Source organism: Neopelma chrysocephalum, unplaced genomic scaffold (genome assembly GCF_003984885.1).
Source record: "Neopelma chrysocephalum unplaced genomic scaffold, ASM398488v2 Primary Assembly neopelma1_71, whole genome shotgun sequence".
Taxonomy (NCBI): Eukaryota; Metazoa; Chordata; class Aves; order Passeriformes; family Pipridae; genus Neopelma; species Neopelma chrysocephalum.
In genome coordinates, this window is record NW_020897731.1 from 10,498,839 (window position 1) to 10,522,789 (window position 23,951).

The following is a 23,951-nucleotide window of genomic DNA, read 5'->3' on the forward strand; positions in this document are numbered from 1 at the left end:
TCATGGAACATTGTAACTCATGTGTGAGTCTTCCATGTCTACTGGATCTAATAGTCTGTACATGCAAGCAACCACAACCCATAGCAACTTATACAACTTGATTGTTTATACTTCATGAAAATTTTTTTTGCTTCTGTTTCTCTATTGCTATTGCAAAACTGTTTCAGAGCTATCTCATCTGACAGGTAAGAACTTTTAATAATTCTTGTTCTGAATTTATTCCTTGACCACTCCTTTTTGTCTTTTTGTGACTTTATCCGTTAGTTTAAACAGCCCTTCTGTCTCTAGTGTTTAACTGTACTGTGTTTATATGGAGCAAACATGTCTCCTCTTGAGCTTTCTTCTATGAGATTCACAAAGCCAAGTGTTCTTTTAGCCTTCCCTGTAAAACAGATTATCCAAACTTATGATCATACTGGTTGCTTCCCCATCTACTTGCTCCAGATAGAGAGTGATTGTTCTTGAACATGTGACAGAATTTTGAAGGATTAGTTAAAAGAAAATTCTGAAAGTATTTTGTGTAAAAGTAATGAATACTTACTTACTAAAAATATTTCACATAATACCTAAGATGAATTTCCCTTTCCATGTAGGCACATTGTATTGTTGATTATTAGTCCTGACAAATTCATCTCCCTTCTTTCGTTTCCATATCAGAGATTTTCATTCATAATATAAATTCATTTAATGCAAGTTCCTACATGTATAACTTTGCATTTTCACATGACTTACTTTCACCACAATTCCATTCCTAAAGTTCTCAGGGTGTGACACTGAGATTCTTTTTTCTGACCTTTTTTGGGATCTACTTCAATCAAATTTCAGAAGTGCAAGGTGAAAGCTACTTTAAACTACGCTGGATCCAATTTGTCATTGTGTTATTCCTCTTCTGAGTCACTGTAACTTCACGGAGTCCAATCGAGTTAGGAATGTATGCATTTGGATTAGCACATGAAGTAAACTGAAATCATGAAATTCTGCATTTTTCCAAAATTAAGTTCTGAGAGGGTGTTATTTCGAGTTTAGATATAGTACAGTTAAAGGCTAATTTCTGTTGATGTAATCCAGAGCTAGTACAAAATAAAGGTCCTATAATAACTCTTTGTAACTTCATCAAAAATGTTTAGTCAATTTGAAGAAATTTAATGGAAGTTGGAAGCCTGATTAGACTATTCTCTAAATTAAATACAATACAGAGAGAGAATAGAAAGCTTGTGACACTATGGAAAATTTCCCTATTTGCAATGATGATTTTGAGAAAGATGGTTTGAGTAGGAGGTTGTTATGCATCTGACCTTGATGCATATGAAAGGACATACAATTGGTTAATCAAAGAGTAAAAAACAGATTGTAAATAAAGTTCTCTGAAACTATCACAGAAAAATAAAATATTTCAACAAGGTAACAGTGGTCTAAAGATAACGTAGATTTGAAATCCTTTTCTGTCACGGAATTTTAACGCAGCTCTCAGGATTTCAAGATGTCAGTCCATTCTAAAATACTTCTGAGATCCCAAAGTTGCCTAGAGTCCCAGGAATGCACCAAGCAGGTTCAGACGGAGTCAAGGAGAAGCAGCTCCTTATTCTTCTCAGATACCAAGACTTTTTTTTTGTGAGAAGACTGTTGATCATGTGCAGCAATACAAACAGGTAACATAGGATAAATTTCTTGTCTGGTCTTTCTACTTTCTCTTGCTCTCAGAGCACAAGTTAATTCTCCTGCAAGTGTGTTTCTTACGGCATCTGGGAGGGCCAGCTCTGTCCTGGCTGTGTGCAGTTTTCCATGCCCCAATATAACTTTAACAAGATTCCCAGGCAGCAGAGAAGATGCCTCCAGAAATATGTTGCTGTTTGGATAATATACAAGGAGAGCTCTGACTCCAGGAGCACTGAATACCAGCACCTGCTGTGCATCTGGCAGCAGGAAGCAATGGGGCCAGACTTTCAGTAACTTCATGGTAAGCAGACTTAGGTAGAGGAACTAGGGCTTCATGAGTCAAGGAAATGCAGGTATTCTCTGTGGGAGTCACAACAGAGTTAGGAGGATAAGACAGAGGAACACAGACCATACAAATCACTGCAAAATGATTCCTCCAATATACATAAATAAAATCAGTTCAAAAAAAGATTATTGTTTAGAGTGAGTTCCTCAGAAATGTCCATGTCTAAATGTCTCGGAAAAAAGAGTAATATTATATAACCAATTAAAATCTACTTTTGGTTTCTTGAGTTAATATAATTTTACATTTCTGTACTTACATCCTCTAAAAGGAGTGAGCCTGTAAATATTAGAGTTCCATATTATTGACAGGAATTATCAAGGGCTCTAAGAAAAGAATTCAGCAGTAAATATGACTTGAAGATAAAAATTCAAACTGATTACATCTGAGATACCTCTCACATAGCAGAACACATAAGTAAACATTGCAAACTTAGTTATCATATCCTCTGTATCTGTCATAAGATTGTCTCTCCAAAGAAGAGAATTATTTCCTAGATATCAGAGGTGAAACTGATCCCACCAGTACTGGCGACAAAATAGTCCTTGGCTTCCAAGGAACAAAAGTATTCTATGTGTCATCCTGATCAACAAGATCATAGAATTAAACCCCTGAAAGTCTGACATTTCATTACATAAAATTTATTTTATTATTATAAATGAAACACAAGAATTTTGTCTGAAATGGACATCCTACAGACAGTGGCACTATTTAATTACTGACATCTCCATACAACAGAGACATGGTTACTTCATAGTGCTCTGCATAATTAAGGGTAACTATATGGAACTGATAACACTGTCTGGACCGCAGTTCAGTGTACTTCCTGACTTGTGATAGAGCTTATGTTTCTGAGGGTTATTCCTGAGTCCCAGGGAGATTATCTAATACCCTCTAAACATTAGACTGGAAGGGTCCCTGGAAAGGGTGATATTCTGGAATTAACAGACAAGTGAGGAAATATAAATCAAAATGTATCAAGTAATACAACTTATTGTCCATATAAACTGCTGGATGACAGATACTGTGATTTAGACTTTTTTTTCCCTATTATAAAAAGTTTTTAGAACATCATAGATGAAAATAGGTATTTTCAGAAGGAATGAAAAGTACCTTTTGTCTGTTAAAAGTGCTTGGAACTCTTTAACACTGGCTGTGTGTAAGTCCTTTGCATTACTTGGCACTGGAATAGGTTCCCTTGAGAAGTTGTGGATGCCCCATCCCTGGAGGTGTTCATGGCCATGCTGGTTGGAGCTCTGAGCAACGTGGTCTAGTGAAAGGTGTCCCTGCCAATGTCAGGGGAGTTGGAACTAGATGATCTTTAAATGTCTATTCCAACCCAAACCATTCTATGATTCTATTATACCTCTTTGTATAAACCCCTTGAATCTGTATAAAATAATTTAGAAATGCTTGTAATTCCAACACATAAGATTGTGTCAGCCTAAGATTCTCATAAGTTCCTCAGGTTACTCTTCTTTCTTTATATACATCTCTAAATTTAATGATACATTAGGGCAGACTATGTGTCCTACGGAACTTTTTAGACCCCAGAATACAAGTTCTGCTGTACTGCGTCAAACTGAATATCCACCTAGACCAGGACTCTGATGGTGACCAGCATTGGATACATAGGGAAAAAGTTTTAAAAATCTGAGGAAGGCAAAAGCTTTCTCTGATTTTCTCTCCCACCTTATATCAAACAAATAGAGAGAATTTTTAAAGCCAGTATCGGGCTAAAAGCACAATGTTTACGTGCCATTGATGGCCCTGTTGACTGTGAATTTTTCCAGTCCTTTCTGGAACTCACTTTCAGCTTTCACAGGATTATATGTCACTGTCCCACAGCTGAATAATGTTGCAGTAATAATCACTGTAATAATTACATAATTACCTATTATTAATTGTTATGGTGTATTACAGAATCACAGAATATACTGAGTTGGAAGGGACCTGCAAGGATCAGTGAGTCCAACTCCTGGCCTCACTCCAGCATCCCCAAGAGTCATACCATGTACCTGAGAGCATTGTCCAAACACTTCTCGAACTCTGTCAGGCTTGGTGCTGTGACCACTTCCGTGGGGAGTCTGTTCCAGCACCCAACCTTTTCCTAACATCCAACCAAAACCTCCCCTGACAAAACTTCAGGTCATTCCCTCCGGTCCTGTCACTGGTTACCACAGAGAAGAGATCAGTGTCTGCCCCTCTTCCCCTCACAAGGAACTAATTAGTGTATATACATTGTTAATTGTTATAATGAATATTTGTAAACTGCCATTTTAATTTCCTATTCACTGCCTTTATATTATTCATGGTTCAATGATCAGAGTAATATGTACTGTTGCAACTATTTATTCCTTACAAAACAATTTTGCAAAACATCATAAATCATCTTTTCTTCATGGACTCTTTTCCAAGCTGAAAGATCATAGTTTGTTTATTCTCTTCCCATACAGAAGGGTTCCAAACCCCTGACCGTCCATGGTAGCCTTTTCCTATTTATGCTTTCTGCTATGGTAGGGCCAACGCTGTATATATTGTTCAAGGAGTGGGCACACTTTGTATTTACATGCTGGCATTGTTCTTATTCTTTTTTCTTTCTCAATGCAAATGCATGTTGGCTTGTTTTTTTTTTCCTTTTTTTCCTCTACCAAATCAAAGAAACTGTTTATCATTTAGCCCTAATCTTAAAACCTGTCATCTTTTTTTTTTTAAACAGGAATTTCTTGGAAGGAAATTCTACAGATGCATCTTCATCAGTGATAGATACCAGAAGGAAAGTATTACATTTTATAATGAAGCTTCATATATCAGCAAAGTATTTGCTTTAAAGTACTCCTTTTTCAAACTTTAAGCTGTAACTATCCAGAAATTGTCATGTTGATTCATGCTTAGAGGAACAGAAGTCCTAAATTTTAGTAAGAATGTGACATGTTCCTTCCGGAAGTACTTCAGTGAAGGTGTGAAACTATTTTGTGGTCTCTAAGGATGTATCCACAAACCTTTTCCATGATCAGTTTTAGATAAGTTTGAAAAATCTGTATCTGTATTCTTATAAATTCTATTTTTGTTTTTGCTTTCTGCATGGAATAAACACAAACTTTACTAATTTATTTAAAAATCAATATCATACAGAGAGCAAATTGCTTCTATGGCTTACTTTACAGTGTTATGGCTCACACAGTATTGCAGTAAATGCAGAAACGTTAGTACTGTTTAAATCAAAAGTGAACACTATAAGTTGTTTATAGACAGCAAGCTCAGCAAACAACAGTAGTATCATGGAAAATAAAAACACATTGATAAAGTGCTTTGTCATCTAATCATTTGCTGCAGTTTGTTTAAAATTGGATTTAGAGGTGTTGGCTAATAGGGGGACAATACTTTCTTACTCTGCATGATTTTAAATAGTGTGTATTCTGCTTTTCTTGTATAAAAGCTGTTATCTATCAATATAGTTAGAAACAGTGATCTTACTCAATGTTCATTAAAAATAATAATACCCATCTATTCAAGACTGTTTCTTGTACTTATTGTGGCTTGCAAAATTGTTTTTTATTGTTTTGAGTCAGTGACCACAAAATGCTTTCCAGGCTTACCAAGAGTAATGGCTAGGAGAGTCTCGCTCTGCATATGTGACATATTAATACCTAAATGTATTTATATTACATTCCACCAACAAGTCATGTGGAATTTGATTAAATTGCAAGTAAAGGGTAGCCCATAGATTTAATGCTTCAGCAACATACAGGATTTAGTGGACGCAGGCCCTCAGTGATTGTTGCTGTGAGAGAGGTGGGAGGTAATAAAGGAAGGTGACCTTTTTCTGTGTATTGGCTGCACCTCTCCTTATTCCATGCACTTACTCCTCCTGATGTGTGGATTCAGCAGCCCCTCAAGGTCTGCTTACTTTGGCCTGCTGAGATCTGATCAGAAAAAAGACAGGATGGTCTTCCCTACACAGTAGTATCCTTTGAGGACATATGCTGTAGACCTTGATTATCAAGGAGAAAATTCCATGTTCTCCTTAATTGAACTAACACCTTTCCTCTCTCTTTAATGTTGTTCAGCACAGCCAATGCACAGTGGGTTCTAATCCCAAAGCCCAGCGGGATCCACTCTGACACAGGGCTGAAGACAACTGTGTGTTGCAACGACAATGCTGCAGAGCAGGGCAGTTGTTTAGCTGTGTGTTAACACAGAACATAATTTCATTTTAACCACACCCCAGGTGAAGTGAGACCAGTGCTGGTCCTGCCGTGCTTGTAGCTGACAGAACCACAAGTGGCAGATATGGCTGTAAGGACTTCGGAGCCCCATTCAAACATTTGGCTCAATTGGATCTGCACTACCTTGTGAACTGCACACATTGCCATAAAATTAAGCCCTTCTGCAGAATTCACCAGAAGTACTTCCAGTGATCAGACTTGTACAGACCCTGTTGTTTATTGTGTTAAACATGGCTTGTAAAATGAAGTTGGGAGCATTAATAAAAAAGGTTAGGATTCACAAAACATCATAATAGAGGTAAGGGTACAGCTATCACAGAATCCTAAAATTATCTTTAAAAAATAGTGATTATTTTTAATATTCTTTGATGCCCATTTTTTTAAAATATCTAAATGAATAATGGAAATAATTTCCTTCAACTATATTGTTATCATGTCTCACTGTATTTAAGCAGATGCAAGATCTTAGTACGGGAATAGTTCTGTTCACTCTAAAGGGACTAAGTTCATGCTTAGCTTTAAGTACATTTACACATTTTGTTATGCAGGGGGTAATATTTCAAGAAAAAATATCAGCTTCTCTGCATAAAATAAATGTTAAAATATCATATAATGTATAATTTACTGCAACCAATTAGTAAATAAAAAGATTCAGTAAGATAAAAAAGGTGTATCTTTAGACTACGGGTTTCTTGCTGCAAGAAATTTTTAAAATTATGTTCAATTATCTGGAGGTGCCATTTTTTATTCCCAGGCAAGATTTTGTCCAGGAGATTGTTATGGACTGGACAAACTTCTTGCTTTTACAACTTGACTCAGAGATTTCTGTAATGGCATGGACAACTTGTAGTTGAGTAGAACACATCTCAGTGTGCCTAAGGCAGTCTAGTTATTTCCATAGGAAATAGTTTCTTATTCTTCACATGGTTAACGTAGAATTAACATGCTGTAATATTTAAATTTTTTGTATTGATATTGTGGAAAAAATTATACAATCAATGGATGAAAAAGAAATGGACACCTCAGGAGACAGAGAATGATGTCAAGATCAAAGAATAGGAAGAAGTAGATAGTAAGAAAGCACATGTGTAATAGCATATGTTTTGTAGCCTTCCAGTGACAGCACTCAGCTTGAAGTAGGGCATGGCTAAATTAGATCTTAAAGATCAGTTAGGTTTAGTGAGCTGCCATTTTGAATACTTCATTAACTAATTGGTATTGGCATTTTGGCAAGTAATTAATGCTGAATTTCATATAGAATGGTTTAATTATTAGGATTTTATTCTTACAGATATGATGGCATAGTTATGAAATGTTATCTCTGCTAGTAATTCCTCTGATTTGGACATCAGAAAAAAAGATATGTTTTGTGCACTCCACTTTCTATTCCTCATTCTTATTTAATTCAGTTAAGGACTAAAAAAGGAGTTGTCAGAGAAGTCACTGGACTGGGATGGTGACTTGTCAAAGATAATCCTACTGCAATGGTGTAAATTATGTTGTACTGAGCTGCTTCTGGTTGAAAAATAAGAAAAGTGAGAACCAATTTCTAGAGATGCTGAATAGTTTGAAGGTGAGTATGAGCTGATAATTAAAGTCTCTCCTATTTAGAATTGTGAGCCTAGCTCTTCAGTGTAATACTCCTGTGGCAAAAATACTTTTGACTGCATGAGCAGGAATATGAGAAAAGTGTAGGTATTAAGTTGTGCGAACTTAAAAGAGCAAAATAGCTATAGAAACAGTTGTGTTTTCAAGGTCCTAATCTAGCAAAATTTGTATGTAAATAATAAGTATTAAGCAATTCCTTTATCTTCCTCCAGTGCAGCCCCTCAGACTTTGAACAAGGCCCTGATGTCAGTGTGTTTTCAGAATAAATATTTATGAAGTTTTGAGTATTCAGTAATGTCAATCCCAGATTATAAAACAGACTCTGCCACTCAATTTCCCCTCTCCCTCGACAGTGAGAGAAAAAAAGAAGTTAATTTGTTTCATTGACATTTACCCTTAGAGTCTTGAACATCCCCTTTGTTCACAGACCCTCTGAAGCTCTATTCCCACAGATGTTAGACTGGAAACACTGAAGTAGCTTGTGGTGTCAAAGAGGGGTAGTCCTTCCTAAAGGGATATGGGAAGCAGGGGCAAAAGACAGGCAAAACTTGCTGACCTGATGGCTGACTCCTTACATCTATTTTTAGGTTGAGGCTGAGGTTGCTCCATACTCTGAGCAGATTCTGGAAAATCAATTATTTTGTATCAATCTATTCAGTAATTATAAAGGTTGCTAGCTTTAGCAAGAAATAAAGTTTCTGGGTCATGTTTTTCTTTCCTGTTGGGGCATAAAAATAATTTATAATTTTGATAATCCTTTTCTTTGCAGCACTTGCTTTAGCATTTAATTGAACTGTGGACTTTTTAAACCTCAGGCACCTCCTTCCTGCACCTCCTAAATTGCTGTTATTAGCCCAGGTACCTTTCCTTATTTCCTGCAAAACATTTGCCAAAACAGCCTTATCTTGCTCTTGTGTGGTTATTTCGAAATAATCTAATGTGCCTTGAGTCAAAAACAATGAGAGATGTTCCTTCTGTGAAGCAAGTTGTTCAAGCTGTTTGCACGACTGGCAGCCTCTCCATGAAATGAGGTCAGCAATCTTGTATCTCCCCTACATTTCTTCATAAATTTGTCATGTCATCATAGCTGCCATTTAAATCAGAAAAAGAGACAGGGGAGATAAGGAAGAGAGATTATTCTATAAAGTTTGTGATATTCTATTTGCTCCCTCCTCATGATACTGCACCTATGACGGTCCTCCTTTTGTTACTAGAGAAGACTTGATGCCTCTTCTGTGTGCTGGGTCTGGTGGTTAACAGCCTTCACTGAGACTCCTTCTTGGAGCAGCTCACTAACATGTGCGTGTTCTTTATTACTTGTAGATATGACATGATTTGGGAGTAAAGACATGCATTCTTTCCTTTCTATGTCAGTATTTCAAATCTGGACTGTCACGAGTTTAATTTCCCTTCCATAAGACCTCAAGGTAACAACTCTAACCTGATGTTGAGAGAATGAATTTGTGGTATGTAAAATGACTGCCATAATGATAGAGACTTTGTTAGGCTGAGACAGACTGACTAGTGTGAAGGAGCAAGATTCAGGATGGGAACAGTTCCAGGCGTGGAGAAAAGCATACAGCAATTGGCAGGACTTTATTATATGGACCTTACAGTTATCATATGGACTTTACTGTTATTATGTGGTTTCATTGTATTCACACTACACAGTGCACAACCTGGTCATGCCCAGGCTTGCCATGAGTTTGCCTGCTGCCTGCTCCCTGCTTCCCCCACTCCTCCCCCTTTTGCCAGTGTCTCTATCCTGGTTTGTTCCCCTGCTCGTCTGTCTCATGCTCCGCCCTGTGTTCTGGCCCTTTCCCCTCCGGAGCTGATAAAAACCCATGTGCGCGCTGGAATAAACTCTCTACCTGCATCCCACCTTTGTGTCCCTGACCCGTGCTGTGTCGCGGCCCCATTCCCCTCCCCCCTTTCGGACCGCGGCAGACTAGCCCATTAAAATCTCCAAGATTAAAAGTACATATCCTCTGTCACACTAAAAGTAAATATTAAGTCCTCTGTGTCATGGTTTGATTTTTAGATTTGAAGAGGATTTCTAAAAAGAATCCCCTTTTATGTAGGTTAGTACTGATGATGACAATCTTCTGAAAGAATTCTGAAATATAGTTGGAGTTTCTATCTTTTATCCTTTACTAACTCTTCCATAAGAGATGTTGAGAAAGTTACCTTTTCTTGTTTCAAAGTTCAGTTATTTTTTCCTTGGTCAGATTGTTTTTCTACTGCTTTTTTTTTTCTCCCCAAACTTGTAATAGGTGTTATTATATTTCAGTCCTCTAAGTTTATGTTTCATGCTGAGGGAAAATTCTTCTGAGTAAAAGTTAAACTACATATACTATATTATTCAAAATAGCAGATTGCAGTCATCTGTAATTATGTTTTGTCAGGTGTATCTTTATCTACAAACTGTTTAAAATTCACAAAACTCAGAATAAAAAGTTGTTTGACTCTTCTGGTATTCTTGTTACTCTATTGAGTTCAACCTTTCTCATGGTTTATGCGTATTCTGTTTTCTGTCTGGAAAAGGAAGAATTCGTTCTTGTCTTTTATGCTACATGCTATTTTAATGTAGATAATAAATCATGTAAGAGCTTCAAGAATTTCTTTTATGAAAGGCAAAAAAATTTTTCTAAAAAACCCCACACCAAAATAAGAGCAGAGAGAAATAATTAAATTGTTTTTTATTACTTGTACATGTTTTAAACCCAATGTATTTCAAAATCTGCATGATGCTAAATAATAAACAGTGGAACTACATGCTACATTAAGGATTTCAGCAGTTCATTAAAATGATTTAATCTTTTCTTGGGTAAAAGTCAAAAGAGCTGGCAAAATATCATAGCTGAGACTAACACCCAGACTATTGCTGTGCCAGCTGCTGCACTTGCTACAGCAGATCTAAATGAGTTATTCTTAAGCCTCCAACATGAAAGTATATTTAGCATTTTAAAAATACTTTTCCTTGGTTCTGAGGGAGTTTTACAAGAAGTGGTATGGAAATCTAAAGAACATAAAAATCTTTTAAATCATCAGTGCTTGAACATAAGCAATGCAAGCAGGCTTTAAATTGTCTCACAGACAAATGATACTTCCTACTGAGCTGACCCATTCCATGACACCATTTAAGTAGATTTTTTTTCCCTGTTTATGATCTCTTATTTGTTCTATTACACTTCAAAGCTGTGTTCTATAATTTCAGACAGCTCCATAAACTTTCATCTTCAGGACCTTGTATGCTTTACTTAATTAAGTGATGTACAGGTTTTAAGATCTGGAGGTTGGACATAAAGGATTATGTTAAATGATATAGATTGATTTGATCCGAGGTGCCATATAATGTGGTTATTCTTATTTTGATCTCAGTTAAACAAGGATCTGCCTCTAACTACAAAATGGAGATGACTTTTTCCTAATTCTATTCATATACAGGGAATTATTTCTTGTTATCAAGCAGCAATTTTACAGTAATCTATTTGATATATATGTAGTCTGATTATATAAAAATGTACTTTGAATAAAGAATACATTATATATTCATATATATGAATATATACTCTGAATATGTAAAAGAATATTACTACCATGGAGAAAGAAAAAAAATATTTTTCCACTTTCAAACAAAAACAGAAACATGCTTGTTTGAAGAAAACCATCTTAAAATTCCAATGTAGGAGGAAAGAATCATCTGCTTTAAATATATTTCTAATCCATTTCAGATACAAAGATCATATAGATCCTCTTTTCAGGAGCTGCCTTCACAGAAGGTGTATCACCTTTCAAAGAGTAGCCCTCATGGAAAGTTTTATGATAAAAACCACCCCTTTGTAGAGATTTTTAATCTTTTTTTCATCTCTTTATTACATATCCATTACTGACATTCTTTTTAAGAAAGTAAGGAGTGTAGTGTTTCATCTTAGCAATAATTTTCAGAAACAATCTGCCTGAATTTGTTGATGTGACACACAGCAAATACTAACAGTAAAGAGAAGGAAAAGCTAAAATCTACCACAATCTGGATGCAGAAACTTGTGTAGTCTCAATTTGTGTGTCACCACTGAAATGATTCCTCTGATATTTGGCCCTAAAATGTTAAACATGAGGGTACTGTGTTTGTGTTAGACAAGCTTATGAGCATACTCAAAAGATAGTTTTCCAAATCTCCCTCTGTGGTTCAGAAGATCATTTTAAAGAAAGGGTGCTAATGCTACCAGAAAATAGAAATTCTTATCCAGTGTGATATTAGAAAATGTTGACACTAATTTATATGCTGAATTTGGTTGAAATGAAAGAAAAACGATGAGTCCATAAAAATTACAATTAGGAAATATTAAAATACAGTTATGCACTTAGTTGCAACATACAAATGAAGACCATTTATATTTCAGCATTAAGGAGGTTTATTTTCACTTGTCAAAAATTGTCAGAACAACGTATGCAGCTGGCTTTGATGTGAAACTGAATCTCTCTATTGTCTCGTAGGAGCTATGTATCAAGTGGTACACTGGGTTAGCCTCCTCAGCTGGATTGCCTCTGTTTTCACGGCATAAAAATTGCTCACCCTTTGTATAAAACGCAGCACAAAGGTTTGACAGAAAACTTCCTTCCCTATGTAAGACCTCACTTGTATAACCTGGCCAAAGAGATGCTTCCTTTCTGATTCTGATCATGCTCAGGTAGATATGGTACAGTTACTTAATTTTCCATGCTTATCAAGAACAGCAGAATTTTAGTACATTCAGATATACTTGGTACATTGGGAACTTTAAAGATAAAAAAAACAAAAAAGGAAAATATAAGGTTAGTCCTTCAGACTAGTAAGGAGGCTGGTGTTTTTTAAGGATAGAGATTGGTGCATACTATAGTTTTAGCATTTTGAAATTTCAGTGTATGGATCCAGTTCTGTCTGCATGTGACTCTGAATTCCTTATACAGGTGAGATTTTAATTTGGCTGCCAAATAGTTACTTGCCAATCCCTGTAAGATTCACTAGTTTCTTAAGAAAGTCTTTAGACTCTTGAGTTGCAGAAGTAATTTGGAGGCACAATTTCTTCTCTTTCTTCATTATTTTGTCCTTTGATGGGGCCAGTAATGACTGCCAGTGGCAGAGGGTTATTGGAACGGTTAGTTAATATGCATACAATGTTTGGCATGTATAAATTGATTTACCAGACTTTGTTTAGGCAGCAGATGGAATGATAGGGTACATTCATTTAAGCAAACCTAGTGGAGACTACTAAGTGTAACATCTTGTATGTTGACGTTTATGTAGTGGAAAAATACATATGTGGAAGAAATACAACTGCTTTCTCTGAAAGAAAGCTACTTATTCACCTCTTGTAATGGAAAATAATAGAAGACAGGAGCATGTTTGGGCTGTGGAAACAGTTGTCATCCAATTAGGGAAGGTGAATGAAAGCTAAAAACAATCAGCTAGAAAATATACATTAGAAGTTAAATTCAATCTAGCATCTGTGCCTGTTGAAAGTGGTGCAGGCTCTAGGAGATGTAGCTGGCTGGGCACTGGCAACTCTATCTATCTCACCATTACCAGAGGACTACTCTCTGATGGCTAGATCAGCTTAGATCAAGACATTGAAAGCGGTTCAATTTGTAACCAGGTTGTCGGAAAGTTAAGTTCAACAAGATTTCCTCTGTGTGTGTGTGCTCGCGCATGTGTATGTATAGAACAAGAAAGGAAAATTTTCTTTCAGTATATAGTGAAAGAAAAATGATTAATGATTTAGGATTCTTTTCACACTGCAGTAAAAATTAATTAAAGATGTGCTGCCTTTAGGCAATTCTATGCTTACAATGATAAATATGGAAATGTGCTGCATTTTGCAGAATAAAAAACCACTGTCTTTACAACACATAAAATGAATTGTATCCCCATCCAGTTTTATGTAAACACTGTGAAATTCAATTGTTAAGGGTTCAGCTGAATGTCTCTCTATGATTAAAGAAAAGCAATACTGGTGGTAGCATCTTCAATAGCAATTACATTTTCTCACTTAAGAAAGAATTGGAAAGAAAAGATTTCTGTCATCTGTGGATGTAAGGGGAAGTGAGGAGGAGAGGCAGGATCAACAAATGCTTTCAGTAGCTAAATATATTACAATTATGCTGAATGTGTGGAGAGATATTTTTAGTATTGTTTGTTAAACTTAATGTGTTAAATGTGAGCTCTGAATCTATTATCACAAATAGGCCCCCAATGTCTTACCCCTTCTATTCCTACAAAATGAAGCTACCAGAGTAATCTTCCTTTCTATTGACACAGAGACGTAATTCCTCTTTTCAAATCCCAGTGGCTCTTTCTCTATTATTGTATTAAATAAAACCTCTTGTTCTCAGTTTCAAACTTCAACATAACTTTGAACATGACTGCAGCTTTCTTTTCATCTAGTCTGTTCTCTTTCCCTTCTTATAGTTGCCATATTGAGGGTGTTGGGAGCGTTCCTGATCTTTCCCACTGTCTCCCTGCCTCCTGTACAAGGCTATCCTACAGCCTGTCTAGGATAGCCACATGCAGCTCTTATCTCCTCTGCCTCTGACTAGCCTCTCAGATCCACCTCTGCCGTGCTGCCAGAAGTGACTTGTTTAAAAAGTGCCTTTCATCTGCTTTCTGCTTGTTCACCTGTCCTTCAGGCTTGTAAAGCCTGCTGCAGCTTATAATGATGAGAAAGTAAACCAAGGTAAAAAAAGTATATAGAAAATCCTCTTCATTAGGAACCCACGTATGCTTCAGCTATTTATATTGAAAAATGCTACTGATTTACTGTTGAGTGAGTGTGTGTAGGTCTCTGTATGCACATCCACTAGAGAATTTAATTGGCTAAATGAGAATAGAAATATTCTCGGGAACATTTCTTGTTCCCTTAGGAATCTGAGGATAAAGGGAAGGAGAAGGAAAGGAATATAACTGAGAGCTAAGCGCGTAACTCCTTGCCAGAGAAAAGACAGAATTGTTTGAGGAGCCTGAAGTATCAGTGGTGGGTGGGGAGCTGCCTCTGTGCCCCCCTGCAGCCTTGTTTGTGTTTTCTCTTTCGAGAGAGTTATCCTTATGTCCTTGCTGTGTTGACCAGCCTATGAAAAGAGAGTTGTACGACAGTGCCAAGGCACTGTAACTATACTGACATCAGTGCAATTACCATCTGAAGGGGCATCCGAATCTGTCCGTTTAAGAATTAAGAAAAAACATGGTTAAGAAGAGAAGGATATATTGGGTTCATAAAAATTAAGCAAAACATAGATATACTTTTTGGCATGAAAGAAAATTGTCCAGTAATATGGGTAAAGATTATATAGAACTAAAATTTCTAGAAAACTGACAGATGACTTTTTAGCACCTCTGAGGATTAATGTTTTGATGTAGGCGTAATGTGCTAATGAATTAGCCTTTCAAATTCAAATGGAGCAAATATGCCTCATTCTAGTCCTAGAGCATGCAAAGTATTTTCTGAGACCTAAAAAGAGTCATATGCTTTAACAAACTATGACATGAGTGGAAATTTCCAGTTGGTCAATAGCAAGAAAAATTTTTGCTACAGGCTTCAGAAGTGGCAGTAAGTAAAATTCGTGTAGTCTTGCATAGCTTGGGATCACATTTTACCTATATTTTGATCAGTGTTGTTGAGTCTTAGACAGAAAAATAAAATAAGCTAGGAAGAAATGAGAACATGAGTCAAATTTGCTTGTGAAGTAGGTTACAGGAGGCCTATGACCAAACTTACTCAGAAGATGTGTGCCCTTGGAATACATTCATGTCTGCCCTCTTCTTGTGGAGTAGAGCCAAGCCTGTCCCTGAAAATTCTCTTACAAATCTTAGAAGCCAAGTAAAGTCTAATGGGTGAGGATATTATATCAGCTTAATTCTGCAAACAGAAATCTTTAGGTCAAAATAGGAAAGATTTTCTGACTACAGGCGTAAAAAACCGCTGGAAATGTACATAGGTTGTCACAAAGCCCTTTTCAGTGGGGAATATTTGGGGAACTTGATCCAGTGCCTGCCATCCTCTATTACTGCCTGTAGCCACACGGGTCAGTGGGCTATATCTTAATAAGAGGCTTTTCTGTTCCTGCTCTGCAGTTTGCAGCCCATTCAGTTCTGTCTCTGGCTTTGCGAGCCTCTGATGTAAACCAGATCACTGGGATAATATAGGTTAAAAAAGAAACTCCTCTTAAAAAGGGAGAAATGAGAGGTATTATTGGATATAACTGTTTACACTGGCAAGGGAACTGTAAATTGTCTTAAATGGCCAGCAGCATTTCAGCCTCTCCAAGGCAGGGGAGTGAGGGAGCATTTGCACTTACAGGCAGTAATTACAGCTGCTGCTCATTCTCTACTCTAGAGAAATTAAGCTACTCCTGATTTGAGCTGTAGCTTCATGGTACAAAGTATTATGTCTCAGTGCCTGTTGATTTTTATTTTTCTTCCTTCCCTCCTGCAGCACCTCCCCTTCTTTGTGCTATGTCAGCGCAAGTCTTTGTTCATGTTAGGTGAATTGGGAATTAGGGAACTAATCTGACGTTAAAAAAACACAACAAACCTGATTACTTCTATGCCCAAAACCCCTGTGATGTGAGAAATGAGGACTGAGTGTACAGAATTAAATTACTGTAGCATCCCTTTTGGTGTTGGTAAACTTGGGCTTCTTATGTGTGCCTAACAGACAGCCTTATTCTGAGCTAACAGAGATAATGGAGTCACCAAAGAAGTGGTGTAAAAAAGCATGACTATCCATCAATTCCATCCTTTCTGCTAGGCACACTGTCACAAAACATTAATAAAATCTTATTGTTACTCAGCTTCAAACCTTCCACATCAGCAGTGCTATGCCATAACTAAGTAGAAAAGTTATTAGGAAAAAAGCATTACCTTTTGGATTTTCCCCTAAAGAAGAAATATTTCACTGTTGCATTCATCGCTAAACAGAAACACTATTATTTCAGTAAACAGTTTATAAACATTAAAAGAAACTGAGTGAAGTTTATGGGATTTAAATCTACTTTTCATTATGTGTTAACAGGATTTAGCTCCTGCATGCTACTTCAAACATCCCTCTTGAATACACTTTTCTCCAGTTTTGTGTCTTGAAAGAAGACAGAAAAAAAATCTTTCTTACCTTAGCTGGATTTTCTCAGAAAATCAGCCAGAAGACCTGATGTCAATTACAGGATTAAGCAGCTGTACAAGTATCACAGAATATACTAAAATGCATCTTCACTGAATACTTTCTAGTAAGACTATTATTTCTGTAATGAATATTTCAGTTATAAAGTTTTTTCTAAATTTGATTTTAATTAAGAGACATGCAAAGAGGAAAGTGGTTATAACTTAATTTCCTTTTGACTGGCCTCATCGTGCATTTCATTCCGCAACAAATTATTTCTTTTCTATGATGTTTGCTGATGTCATTTAGAGTCAATACATAGACAAATGCTTATGGGCTGAAAGGTTAATATATCACATATTGTGCCTTAGCTGTGACAAGCAGAATTTGCAACTCTGTTTTTTATATTTACAACAAAATATTTATCTTTTCCATAGACAGAAATAACGGCAAACATTTACTGATTTTATTGACAGATTAACAACTCATGTTTAAAATGCATGATCCTGATATACCAACTTTTATTTTTCACTTCATCACAGCACTTTAATATTTTACTCTTGGTGGAGATGGGGTAAAAGAAGTCAATTATAATTTGATTGAATAAATGTCATGCAAGAAGTTTCATAGAATAACAATCTTGCAAAAAAATAAGATGGCAGGGGTTTAGTGTGTTATGTCCTCTGAGAACTGTTTGGTAGTTACTTTAGGATGCACAGGAGCATCTCTGTAGAAGGAAAGATGACAAATTCACTGACCTCAGTATAAATGCTCCAAAGTTGAAGGATTGAAAATTGTGATAAAAAGGAATGTTTGGTGACAAAGAACAGGAAGGAATGGAGTTTCACTTATCTGAGAAGATGAAATTCAGTGGCTGATAAGATCTGAACATTATAGAGTCTGTAAAATCACTGGGGATATGGGAGAACAAAGTATATATTTTAGTAGCTGCCAAAGCTGTGGTATAGCTAGATCAGCGTATAAACTAAATTGAAACAAAGCCACGGCAATGACTTGTCAAGATTTCACCATCAAGCAAAAATGTGGCAGCAAATGAGGCAAAAGTGAAGAAGATTAGAAGCTTTTGACAGGTTCTGAGTCAGCTGGTGGCAGTCACCAGCGTGGAGGTTTGCACAGCGTCTAGCCAGGTGTTCATATCAGCCATTGCTTTGTAGAGATTATTCTTACTTTTTTGCTCATATTATAACTTCACAGAGTAGGCTACACTTTCAGCCAATAAGCAAAGAATGTATCAATAGAAAATTAATAGAGGCCTGCTGCATGGTTCAGCAAGATGATTACAAACTGGATTTTTTTGTCTGTAATTTCTCAAGTGCTGAAAAAAATTATCTTGGTTAGAACGATTACAGTCAAGAGAAACCAATTAAACAGATTTGTGTCCCGTGGAATGTCTCAAGTGTATTAATCTTTATGTAAATTTTGTTTTCAAGCAGTCAGAAAAAGCCCCTTTAGAGCCATTCCTTCCTGAAAAATGGTAAATAAAAAGTGGAGGCTGTTGGTAGATTCATGTGTCTGAGATATTTTTCAGCATTGAAACATAATCAAATACCTTAAGAAATAGAAGATAGTCTCTATGAAAATGTAAAATTAAGTGATAGCCCAACTTTTGACCCTGTTGATGAGCCATCTGTGTGATGTGTTTTCTGTGGTTGTAGCGTTCTTAAAACAAAACAAGGACATTATGCATTCAAAACCTGCAGTATTAAGGTTGTGAAGTCAAGCACTCAGAAGACCAGAAATTCCATTTTATGATCTCATCTGCATCTTATTTTGCACCTACCCAGCTGTTTATGTTATTAGCTATTCTTTTAATAACATGTACAAATTCTATTTTTGTTACATTATTTTAGCATATTTAAACACCTTTTTTTTTTTCCTTTGACTACATAGACAAACAGTTAAAAAGTCCTTTCAGTAAAAATATCCTTGATGCACTGGCAGGCTATTTGTAAAGCAGTAGTGTGTTCTGGAATCACATTCACAGCTGTATCAGGTCTTCCTGTTCCAAAACAAGCTTCCATGTCAGGTCTGTCTGCACTGACAGCATCCCCTATAGGCTACCTGAGCCTCCTTCATCTGTGTCCTATATATCACTCATGCTTATTTTATCCATGTTTTATTATCTGTATGCAAAGTGAAGTCTTTCTATAATGCAGGATCTTTTCAGGATGCTGTGTACTTAATGCAGTGTGAGAAAGGGCTGGGGTTTCGGGGTTTTATGTGTGGTAGAAATGGTGCTGACTGCCTTATACCCTGTGAAGCTGAGAGATGCTCCAATGAAATGAGCAGGGTGAGTGTGAGAGAAAGATGTAAACGTCACCATTCCTGCAAGTGTGGCAGGATTGTGGGGCAGGACAGGCTGGTCTGGATGACAACAAGGACAGAGACAAAGACTTCAGTTTTTTTGGGGTCACCAAACTATGAGGGAGGAGGGGAGTGTGACAACATGCTTTGCTTTACACTGACACACTACTAGCACACAACTGTTTTTTATCATTCTTCTTATGCTGCAATCTGTTGGCAAAATATAGCTCTCCTCCATTTAATATTTTCTCCTAAAGTAACATATGTGGTTCCTGAACTTTTATGTTGTTGTAAAACATAAAGCACAGTTTTATAAATTCAAGAGAGATAATCAAGCACTGAACAAAGACATAGATACAGACCATTATGAAGTTTTAACTGAACTGTCAAGGTGAATAGACTAAACCTACAGGATCTTTCTTGCTCAGTATTTCTGACCATTAACCTGAGAAATGTGGGTCCTTAACCTGAGAAATGTGGGTCCTTAATCCTGACTGACACAAAGGGAGCATAGGATAACTTTAATGCTGACCCTCATTATTGGTGTAAATGCAACCTATATGCTCAAAAAGGTGATTCCTATATGCTGTATTACACTGAACCTAGAACTCAAAATCTGAATTCGGTCAAATTTCAATGAAGAGAATGGGCAAAAATGTGTCATGTCACTACAGAACTATTGGTTTGAGCTCAGTAACCTGCAAGGCTTTGTGAAGTTTCTCAGAGGAAAGAACAACTGAAAATGCTTCAGGACAACAGAAAACAAGAACCGCTTAGGAGCCACTTAGAACAACGGTTAAAATGAAACACCCATTTCCCCAAAAGTGGACTAAGCCTGGTTAACCTGTTGTCTTTGTTTGAATAATTTTAGAGAAATAATTATACCACATGTCCTGGTTAGAACGGCTGGGACCAATTCATCACTGGATGGGTGTAACCCAAAACTGTGTATTCTATAGCCTTCCATGCCATTTCCCAGAAACTGTTGTCAGTAGAGGCCTATGTTCCTGTCCTCATACCCTTTTATGGAATTCTCCGCTCTGATACCCTTTTATGGAATTCCCCCCTCTGAGGGAGGGACTGAGCATCCTCATGCCCTTTTATGGAATTCCCCGCTCTGAGGGAGGGACTGAGAACTCCCACCTGAACTGGAGAATATATAAACTGGGAGTTTCGGAACCTCTCCACCACTCGTGGGATCCAGAGGAAGACTGCAGACCACTGCTCTCAACTAGACTGCAGCTCACCGCTCTCAACCAGACTGAGACCACCACCCTCAACTGGACTGCAATCACCACTTCTGACCAGACTGCAACAGCTCTCCCACCAGCAGGTTTTTTTCCCCTCTCCCTTTACTTTGGACTCGGGGGGAGCCAAGGAACACCACTTTTGTTCATACCCCAGGGTGCTGGGTTATACATTTGGGTTTTGCGGGTTAAAACCACTTGTCTGTCTGTATAATTGTACTTATTGTATTATTTTAATAAATTGTTATTCTGACTTATAAATCTCTCTTTTGAATTGAGTTCATTTCCCCTGCTGGTTAACTTTTAAACCAGCACACCACAGTATTATCCAGACAATTAGTAGTTAACCTGCAGACAAAGAATGATCATTTCAGGAATTATAAGGAAGTGAGGAATCAGCTAAACAGAGAATGAAAATGGATTTTGTTAAAGGGGAAATATTAATGAAATTCCTCCAAGATCAGTCTTGCAACTGATGTAATGTAAAATTTCCATTAATAATCTCCACACAAATTTGAACTTGAACACAGGGAAAATTCTCAAATGAATCTCCTTTGGGGCATGGGTGAGGGGACAGTCATATTTGCCTAAACCAATAGGTTTTTGAAAGGAGTGGAGAAAAGTTACGTCCAGAGGCTGGCTCAAAGCACCTAGGTTAGCTTCCTGCTCTGAATTGCCTTTTTTACTACAGAGAGGGAGCCAAGATGCAGCAGGAGGCTTATCTTCTCACTGTAGGGAGTAATGACATTGTTTATTATACACGGTTGAAAACCCTACATTCAGGCCTGTTCTAGTTCTTGTTCACAATGTTAAAACAGGGCTTGAACATTGACTGCGAAACCTGCAAGCCTCCTCCGGAGACTCTACTTGAGTCCATAGATAATTTAAACGTACATGAAAGGACTTGCCTAAAGCCAATGTATTTCAAGTACTCTACTTCCAGGTCTTTAAATTATGCTTTTGCAGTAAGTTTCCTTTTGTTCCCACAAAATACATTTGTAGGACAGTATCTAATGTTCAGTCTCACCAGTACTCACCTACTGCTTCATAAGGTATCATGTACATGCTTAAGCACTAATCCTTTCCCTCACAAATTAATGAAATTAAATTAGAGAAAGAGGTATTGCTGTCAGCTTCTCACTTACCTTCAAGTTTGATGCTCCTTTTTCAGAACTTGCCTTGTTTAAAACAAGCCAAACCCAACTGTTCTCCCCAAATTTTAAAAATCTAGCTGAAAATCAATAATAATTGCAGCAATAGAGAAGACATTGAGGAATAATAAAAGCTAGCTGCAGTTCTTTTGTCTCTTTTTGTATTTGTTTATGACTACTTCTCCAGCTCCTGGCTGCTTGTTGCTATGCCTTGTGTCACAGCCCATACCTCCAGGGCTGAGTGTGCAGGGCAGGGGTCAGTGTGGGGAGGATGGCTTGGTTTTGGCTTTTTTCCTGGGTCATTTCTGTGGCTTGGTTTACATTTTGGGGCCACATGTGACAGTATGATGGGGAAGGTAACAGTTTGCAACTCAGTTTAAGAAAGGAGGCAGAATACCCCAAATTTTCTATACTTTCTGAAGTTAACACGTGAAGTAACAGTTACACTACTCTTTCCTTATTCCCGCTTCCCTCTTACAAGATCTGACAACACAGTCAGATGGTCCTCATTGATACATACCATTGATCTTATTGATCAACTGTTATAAAATATCCAAATTTCTTTCTCTTAAGGGAGACAAATTCAGCTACTAGTGCAGATTTGAAGACAAAATACTTGTTTGGTTGTTCTATAAAACAAGTACCATTGTATATAGAGGCTGATCATGTGTTTTCTAAAAGGAAGCGGAAAAAGATATCAGAATGAATAGAAATACCTATCATACAGCATGAGAATAAATTGGTTTCTTTAGACTATAGAGCAGGGGCTGGGAGCTAGTGAATGTTTCTTGTGAATAGTCCATTTTTTGCCATGAGGATGAATGATAGGAGATGTTTAGCTTTAAAAAAAAAAAGTGTTGTAGGGCTGCAGGGATATGTACAGTAAGGCAATGAAGCATGGAAGAGAATTCCAGCAAAAATAGTGGAGGTAAGAAATGTAACAAATTCTAATCTGAAGATTGATTGGTTTATGAAAAGTGTGATTTTGTGGCTGTTATGATATACATGGTTTTGTTGTGTATGTTAGAAAATGTTCTAACTCACTGACTCCAGTGTAGGCATATTCTGTTTTCCTAAATTATCATTATTTATTCTGGACAAAAGCATTTACTATGTTAGCTGATGTCAACCAGCTAAAGAAAAACTTGCACCTTAATTTGACTACTTAATTTTGAACTTTAACCCTGATCCTGCAAGAATTTGTATGAACTTAAACAAATGCAAGCATCTATAATTATTGCAGTAAGAACAAACTCAGCATATTGTGAAGTACATATGGGTTACAAGGAAATGTGCTATCACCACCTATATTCAAATAAGATCTCAGAAGCCTGTGTGCTGTTAGCTGATAGAATACTATTCAGCTATTCAGTTTACAGAGTAACATTCCCAGCAGCTGTCACCATATTAGGGTCTTGAGCTAGTCTCCGTCTGAGCAGAGTGTAGCAATTTGGCAGGAATCGCAAATGAGTAGCAATCGTTGATTTTCTGTGTGGAATATGAATGGCAGAGTACTTTGAGGGTTAACCCTGAAATGCAGCAGATAATTTGAGAAAGATTTTTTTAAAAATATTTGAACAAGAGACTTCTTCAAAACAATAGATTCTGAAATAGGAAATGCATAGATAAATTATGCATTCAAGTCAAAAGATCTCACATCATATAGGAATGTTCTGTCTCTTAGAAGAGTGTGCTGAAAGGGAAGATGTCAGAAAATGGAGCAGTCAGAACAATCCATATTTTCACATCCAGTTTAGTTTTGCTATAGTCCTGCCCTAATTATTAAAAACCAGCCTAGAATGAGAGTGTCTGCCAGTCTTTCTATTTATGCTACCTTTAAGTTTTCTGTGTAGATGGTGAACAAAGTTGCCATGATGTTCTGTGAATTAGATTCTTGTTTTAGGATAGATACATGATCACCAAATTTATTTTGATGTAAGATATTGTAAAGTCAGCCAAATAAAACCACTTCAGAAATCTGGAAAAGACTGATCCTTAAGGTAATAAGGTCCAAAATCCATCATCATGCTATTGCCAGTAAGCTACTGTTAGCACATGCTTCAGCATATGCCTTTCTCAATTTGCAGATGTTGCTGATGCTTCAGAGGTTTTGGGGAGTAGAATGCATAAATAGCAGTTATCACTATGGTCATTAACTTCTGGGTTTGGAAAGTCTTTTGCATTATGATCGAGAATTTTCTTCCAGATGACAGCCAGAGGCAGTAAAAGATGGATAGAATCTTTAGCAAGATAGCACTCAT